The 8,530-nt window shown below is 48.0% G+C and overlaps 1 pseudogene; it reads left to right on the forward strand.

Annotated features, from left to right (window-relative positions):
• The first annotated feature begins 441 nt into the window (after positions 1-441).
• Positions 442-6,198, forward strand: LOC117986106 (uncharacterized; annotated as a pseudogene).
• Positions 6,199-8,530: the final 2,332 nt, after the last annotated feature.

The raw sequence follows: 8,530 nt of genomic DNA on the forward strand, positions 1-8,530 counted from the left end.
TAGAGACAGCAACAGTGATAGAGCGAGATAGTTGTAGAAAGGGATAGGAATAATTATAGAGCGAGAGGCGCGGCTCTCACTACGGTATAGCCCGGAGTCGAAAAGACCCCTCTGAGTAGGCCACACCTCTCGAGCTTGCTCTCTCCTGATTGGTCAATGTAAAGATCCTCTGATTGGCCAGCCAATCAGATGGTCTACTTTTTTTATGGGAATTTCAAATAAATACTGGCCCGGTTTTGTATGCCGGCACAGTTCTCCTCCAGACCTAGCGGTAGCAGTACCTAGGAAATAAAGAAAATAGTGCTTCAAAAAGTGTTTTCCTGAAGAATTCCAACCAATCCAGCATAGTGAGATGTGCAGAAGCGCACATTGAATGGTCCTTCGAGCCGGATACGTTGGAAAATCGGGAAAATTGAAGAATATTCATCGAATTCGGGAAATATGCCAGTGACACGGCAGGAGCTCAAGAACCGCAAGGCTTCAACAGAAGAAGAGTCTCCGGCCGCATCAGAGGGTACTGCTACCACCACCGCAACAGAAACTACAGTGTCGGAGCGAACGGCGTCGAGGGCGGCAACAGACACTTCCGCGACATCCAGGTCGACGGCCGTGCCACCCTCCGAGACATCGACGTCCGCCGTGCCTTCCTCCGAGGCAGTCAGAGAGATGACTGCAACCGCCGCCGCCTCACAGATGTCTGCGCCCACCACCGTCGCGTTGGCACTGCCCGCCGATGCGACACAGTTGGGGCCCCCCGCTGCCGTGGAGGCCTCTGCTATAGAACAGGGGCGTAGCCAGGCTAGAGAAGCGTCGGCCATCCAGAAGAGGAGGAGGACTGTCAAGCCGCAAGAAGTACCACTCCCTCCTAGCAAGAAGGGGGAGGGGTCGACCCACAGCCGCAGCAAGGCGCATAGAATAGCGAAGGCCAAGGAAGAACTGCTACGTCTTCAGGTCGAACTAGCCGCTGCCCGCATCACCGCCATGGAAGCTGAAGAAACAGAAGATGAAATAGAAGATGATGGTGCATCCGTCCACTCCGGAGCCGAGACGAGCGAACGAGTGGGCAACTGGCTGGAGTCACAGCCCCCACGCCCCGTGCTAGCGATCACCAGTGAGCCACACTACCCTATAGAACCAGTGGTCAACAGCACGGGACAACAGAAGCACCAGAATCCACTTCAGTCACCGGCGGGAGTGCAACCGGGTCTAACAGAACTCGCCGAAGCCATCACGCTCGCCGTCAAAGCAGCACGACGGCCGAAGTTTATCGAGCTACCCATCTTCGGAGGATCACATCAGGAATGGCTACCGTTCCGCGCCGCATATTACGAAACAGAAAGCATGTTCACCACAATAGAAAACACAAATCGTCTAAGAAGAAACCTAAAGGGAAGAGCAAAAGAAGCAGTTGAAGGTCTTCTCATCACCAGCGCGCACCCAACAGAAGTAATGAAGGCACTGGAATCCAGATTCGGAAGACCAGAATCCATCGCTATGATGGAGATAGAAGCTCTACGTGGATTGCCGCGCCTTACCGAGTCACCGCGCGACATCTGCATCTTCTCGACAAAGGTCTCCAATGTGGTCGCGACTCTGAAGACACTCAGCTGCGTGAACTACATGTTCAACCCGGAGGTTTCGAAGACAGTCGTGGACAAGCTCACACCTACGCTGCGCTATAGATACTACGACTTCGCAGTGCTACAGCCGAAAGAAGATCCGGACCTAATGAAGATGGAGAAGTTCCTCAAGAGAGAAGCGGAGCTCTGCGGGCCGTACGCGCTTCCTGAGCAGGTGGCACCACATACATCACATGCGCCTGCCACGCAACAGAGAAGGCCGCAGAAAATTCACAACGTAACAGAAAAACAGTATACACCCAAGTGCGCCATCTGTGAAGGAGAGCACGGGGCAAGCGATTGTGAACAATTTAAGAATGCGGATGCAAACGGAAGATGGGACATAGCCAAGTCCAAACGCCTATGTTTTCGATGTCTTCGGTACAGAAACAGAACACACAACTGCCGGGTCAAAGCGTGTGGCGTCAACAGCTGCAAATACTTTCACCACAAGATGCTGCACTACACCAAGGCACCGGAGAAGAAAGAAGGCGTCGAAATCACAGAAATTATCAACTCGGCGTGGACTATACAGAAGAAACAATCCTATCTGAAGATTATTCCAGTGCAAGTTGAGGGGCCCAAAGGAGCTCTCAACACATTCGCCTTGATGGACGACGGGTCAACAGTGACATTGATAGACAACAGCATAGCCGAACTCATCGGAGCAACAGGACCCATCGATCCCTTGAAGATAGAAACTATCAACGACATGAAGACATCAGAGTCAGCCTCAAGAAGAGTGAACATCAAGCTGAGAGGTCTCAACGATCATGAAGAACGTATACAAGCACGAACAGTGAAGAACCTTCAAGTGTCATCACAACGGGTTTCAAGAGATTTGGTGGACGGCTGCACACACCTGGCAGACATCCGCGACTACCTCGTATATGCAGACATCAAGCCTCGAGTCCTGATCGGTCAAGATAATTGGCACCTCCTGTTGACAACAGAAGTGAGAAGAGGAAATAGCAATCAACCAGTAGCCTCTCTCACACCGCTGGGGTGGGTGCTACACGGCAGCCAGAGCCGCGCCGCCGCACGTAGCATCGACTTCGTATCGCACGTCACAGAGGGAACAGAAGACGACCTGGACAGCCTCGTTAAGCAGTATTTCGAGATGGACGCACTCTGCATACAGCCGAAGAAACCGAAGACAGATCCAGAAGAACAAGCACTTCGTATCCTGGAGAAGACCACTACCAAACAGGAAGATGGAAGATATGAAACAGGACTTCTCTGGCGCAAAGAAGATGTTACGTTCCCGGACAACTACCACAACTCACTGAAGCGACTTCACAACATAGAAAAGAAGATCGATCGAGACCCCAAGCTGAAACAGAAGTACACCGAACAGATGGAAGCTCTCATCTCAAAAGGATATGCTGAACTCGCTCCGAAACAGAAGACTGCTGGCAAGACATGGTACCTGCCACATTTCGCAGTGATCAACCCGATGAAACCTGAGAAGCTCCGAGTGGTACACGACGCAGCAGCGAAGACAAAAGGAGTAGCTCTCAACGACATGCTACTCAAAGGACCTGATCTCCTGCAGTCACTGCCTGGCGTCATCATGCGATTCCGGCAACACGCAGTAGCAGTCACAGCGGATATCAAGGAGATGTTCATGCAAGTCAAGCTGCGAGCTGAAGACAGGGACGCACTGCGCTATCTGTGGCGAGGGGAACGAAGAGACAGCCAACCACCTGAAGAATATAGAATGACTTCGTTGATCTTCGGTGCATCAAGTTCTCCATCTACAGCAATCTACATCAAGAACTTGAATGCTGAACAGCACAAAGAAGCTCACCCTGAAGCCGCAGCTGCCATCGTACAGAAGCACTACGTGGACGACTACTTGGACAGCTTCAGAAACCTCGAAGAAGCAGTACGCATCACGAAGTCAGTACGCGAAGTGCACTCAAAGGCCAGCTTTGAGTTGAAACAATGGAAGTCGAACTCGCCTCAACTGTTAGAAGCACTGGGCGAAGTTGAACCAACAGAAGACATGGAACTCTACAAGCCAGAAGAGAAGACAGAAAGGGTGCTGGGTGTCATTTGGAAGCTCAACACAGACGAACTCACCTTCAACCTCAACTTGGCACGCGTCGCACCAACACTCATCAGTGGGAAGACACCGACGAAGAGAGAAGCGCTGCGAGTGGTCATGTCACTCTTTGATCCGCTCGGGCTCGCATCACCTGTCACCATAAGAGCGAAACAGCTGCTGCAAGAAGTATGGCGAAGAGGCACGTCGTGGGATGACGAAATAGATGAAGACCTGGCTGAGCAGTGGCAAGACTGGATGAATCATCTGAAGAACCTCAGCAGCGTGGCAATCCCAAGGCGTTACCTACAGTACAACGACGCCACTTCAATCCAGCTACACGTGTTCACCGATGCAAGCGAAGCAGCCTACTCAGCAGTCGTCTTCTGGAGGACAGTTACACCGGATGGTGAAGTCAGCCTATCGCTCATCATGGCCAAAGCGAAGGTTGCGCCGCTGAAGTTGACGTCCATCCCGAGGTTGGAGCTCCAGGCAGCAGTGATGGGTACAAGACTCGCCGAAACAGTCATAGAAGAGCACGAGAGAAAACCAGACTGCAAGGTGTTCTGGACAGACAGCAAGACCGTACTCACCTGGATCCGAACAGGAGCACGCTCATACAAGCCCTACGTAGCACATCGCCTGGCTGCAATAGAAGAGTCTTCCAAAGTCAACGAGTGGCGCTGGGTGCCAACGAAGCTGAACGTAGCAGACGACGCTACGCGAGACGTGCCAACATCATTCGACGAGAAGCACCGCTGGTACAAGGGACCTGACTTTCTCTACGAAGCAGAAGACCAATGGCCCGTCGAAGTGTCTACAGAAAAAGAAGAGCCTTCTGGCGAAGAGAGAATACACCATGTCATAGACAGAAGCAAGCCGAAGCTTTCACAAGCCTTACCTGAGGTGTCCCGCTTCTCAAACTGGGACAGACTCCGGTACACCACAGCTCGAGTTCTGCAGTTCATCGAACTCTGTAGAGCCACCAAACAGAGTGTCAACTACAGAAGGACAAGAAAGAACACAGAAAAGGACTCAAACTGGAAGAAGACGAACAAGCCTGCGACGAAACAGAAACAAACAGTGAAGACAACAGCATCGTCCAGCAGGAAGTTTCTCCCAGTCACTGCAGAACATCTCCGAAGAGCCGAAGAACTCCTGATGCGCTCATCTCAAGAGGACTCCTTCGGAGAAGAAATAGAAGCCTTGAAAAATAGCAAGACACTGAACAAGGAGAGCCGCCTACACCAGCTGAGCGTCGAGTACGTCAACAACACCATCAGACTGAGAAGCCGAATTCAAGCAACAGAAGGCATAACAGAACATCTGAAGAGTCCAATGGTGCTCGACGGTGACCACTCGACAATCAGACTCTGGGTGAATGCAGTGCATCAGCAGCTTCACCACGCCGGCGTCGAGACGACAGTGAACGAGTGCCGACAGCAGTACTGGGTGCTACGCCTGAGACCTGTAACAAGAATGGTCATACGACGCTGCCTTTTCTGCCGAATGAAGACTCAGAAGCCACCATACCCCAGGACTGGTGACTTGCCAGGATGCCGCCTAGCTCATCACAGACGTCCCTTCACATTCACCGGGGTGGACTACTTCGGGCCTCTCTCCGTGACCGTCGGCCGAACAAGACAGAAGAGATGGGTGGCCATTTTCACCTGCCTGACCATGAGGGCCATACACCTTGAAATCGCCGGCTCACTCAGCGCAGACTCGGCGGTGATGGCACTGAGGAGAATGATCGCGAAACGAGGGTCTCCAACTGAAGTCTGGTCGGACAACGGCAGCAACCTGAAGGCAGCAGACAAGGAGCTGCGTCAAGCACTCGACGAAGCAACAGCAGAGGAAGCAGCCAAGAAGATAATCTCCTGGCGCTACATTCCACCCGGGGCGCCGTTCATGGGCGGAGCTTGGGAGCGACTGGTGCGCTCCGTGAAGATGGCACTGACAGCAACACTCCACGAACGCCATCCTACAGAAGAGGTCCTCTCCACCCTGCTGGCCGAAGTGGAATATACAGTCAACAGCAGACCACTGACTCACGTCTCAGTCAGTCCAGATGATCCAGAAGCGCTGACACCGAACCATTTCCTGCTGGGAGGTCCAGGACGTGTACCGCTGCCAGGTACATTCGACGAAGAGGATGCGGTCTCCAGATCTACGTGGCGAGCTTCGCAGCGATTGGCCGACATCTTCTGGACGCGCTGGGTGAAGGAGTACCTGCCGGAACTCCAAAACCGGCGGGAGCCGCATGGACGAGGCCCAGCGATCCAGAGCAACGACCTGGTGCAAGTCGTCGACGCCAACCTGCCCCGAAACGTGTGGATCCGAGGCAGAGTCATCGCAACGTATCCAGGACCAGACAACGTCGTGCGCGCAGTGGACATCCGGACCAAAGGCGGAGTGCTGCGACGGCCGGTGAGGAAGCTGGTGGTCCTGCCTGTATCGACGGACGACGCGCCCGCACCGACAGACAATGCGACATAATCGCACGGCGGGAGGATGTGCGGGACGATATAGTGCCTAGTGTGTGTATTGATTGACAATTAATAGTTTAATAGTTATAATAGGATTTTTATAGTATGTTTAGCATGTAACTTAATAAAGATAGTTAATAGATATTAGGGTGTAGGACATAGACTTATGTTTAGCAAGGTTGAATATAAACAGTAGCGTAGTATGTTAGGATTTGTTAAGATTTTACTATGTAAATTTAATAGCCTTTTATAAAGATTTTACGAATAAACAGAGATAGGAAATAAAAGTAGACAGAGAAAGCAATAGTTTAGAGCGAGAGAAATAGCGTAGATAGAGACAGCAACAGTGATAGAGCGAGATAGTTGTAGAAAGGGATAGGAACCTAGAATAATAAATACTATAGAACGCTGATGAAGTTACTTTTGTATGAAAACCGCGCGAGCCACCTCGCACACTATCTTAAAGAATAGCGTATTCAGCAACACAGCCATCGCGACTCTACTATTGGTCAAAAAATTACAAGCAAAAATCGTCTGTATCTTCTTAACGGTAGGGTTGATTTTCAAGTACCATTCAAGTATTGTATTGCCAGCTATGATAAAAATTTGCACAATAAATAATTTCAGTTCCTAATATCATGTTCCAAGCGTTGATAATTATTGTGCTTATTGTGCAAACATCTGAAAAACATGTTTCACTATATAAAGTACATGTCGCTCGAAGTAATCACTTTAAAAATAATTAATTAAATTATTGTGAAAATTTTTGTACGTCACTGGCAATACACAAGCCACTGACAAATAGTGATGTGTAACAATTGGAAGTCGATATCGATAATAATTATCAATACGTCATAATTATTGGCTATCTTAAAGGGCAGTTAAAGATGGTATGGCATTGTTTAAATTTATTTACATACATGACGATTTCTAACAGACTTTCGAAAAAAAGGTTCTCAACTCGACTTATATGTGTGTTAAATATCAGTATGTACCTACCTAAGTTACCAATCTTCTCACTTCAGCCGAGATCCTGTTCTTACGATTTCAAAATCAATAATGGTACCGGAAATGTCTATAGTTAATTCAGTCATTCTTTAGAATACCTAGTCAATCCATGATATACATGATATACCCGTCTTGTTTTGGCAAAGTATAAAATATGCAATCTATTGTTGTCCATCATCATCATGATCAATCCATCGCCGGCTCACTGCAGAGCACGGGTCTCTTCTCAGAGTGAGAAGGGTTTGGTCGTAGTCTACCACGCTGGCCATGTGCGGAATGATAGAATTTATATAAGTATATTGATAGACTAGATAGTAAATAGATCAGTCTGTCAGTCAGGCCGGAGGAAGTCTTATTATATAAATAGATCTACTATTGTTGTATTACTACCTACTATAAATTATGCTATAGTACTTAAACTTTTTTATAACAATAGGTACCACAAGAAGATTAACAAAAATACACTATCGATAAAATTATCGACACACGCAAGCCCAAAATTAAGAGCGTTGACGCGTGGGACCACTTCGCAAGTTATTTGTTTGTTTGAAAATGAAGAAAATTTTTGTATGAATTTGTTTTGTTTGCTGGCCATCTTTTTTCCCCGACCGCAGCGATAATCCTTGAAGATACTTAGTGTATATCCCCTTATAGCAATAGCTTCTAATCTGCCTACAAGAATAGGAACAGAGACGGTATTAAAAGCCTTGGTGAGATCAATAATCACGCCTACTACTTTGTTCTTAGCTTCTATACGATTAACAATTTGATCAGTCAGAAGGTTGATGGCATCTTCTGTATACTTTCCCTTCCGTAAACCAAACTGATTCTCAGATAATAATATGTTATGTCTATTCAAGAAGCTGGCTGGCTGGTTGTTCAGAATTTTCTAGATGACATTTGAAAGCATTGTTAGCACTGAGATAGGTCTATAATTTGTAATTAAGGTACTCCAATAAATTTTGTACAATTGTGACTTTAAGGATTTTTTTTCTGAAAGAAAACCTTCAAGCTCTGTGCACATGTGCTTTCGGTGGCTTTAGTGCCCACAAGACAGTTCTTATATTCTTCTAAGTGACACTGTAAGACTATTCGTATGGACGTATTCGTATGGATAGCTTGGCCTTATGTTTCTTAGCATTGCTATGTCTATCTTCTCTTATTGTAGGCATTACGAGATACTCGTGTGTTTCCGATGTTTTAGTAAACCACTAAAACAAACGGGGCTTTGAGTATTTACCGTGTGAAAGACTGAGTTTTGATACCACTGTAGTTTTTGTATGTTAGAAATAAATGTCTTTGTTAGAAATAACCAGAGAATGTGTTTATTATATGTGTTTTTCGTGGTTATATGTTAACTAAAGACG

This window comes from Maniola hyperantus, chromosome 10 (assembly GCF_902806685.2).
Source record: "Maniola hyperantus chromosome 10, iAphHyp1.2, whole genome shotgun sequence".
Lineage (NCBI taxonomy): Eukaryota > Metazoa > Arthropoda > Insecta > Lepidoptera > Nymphalidae > Maniola > Maniola hyperantus.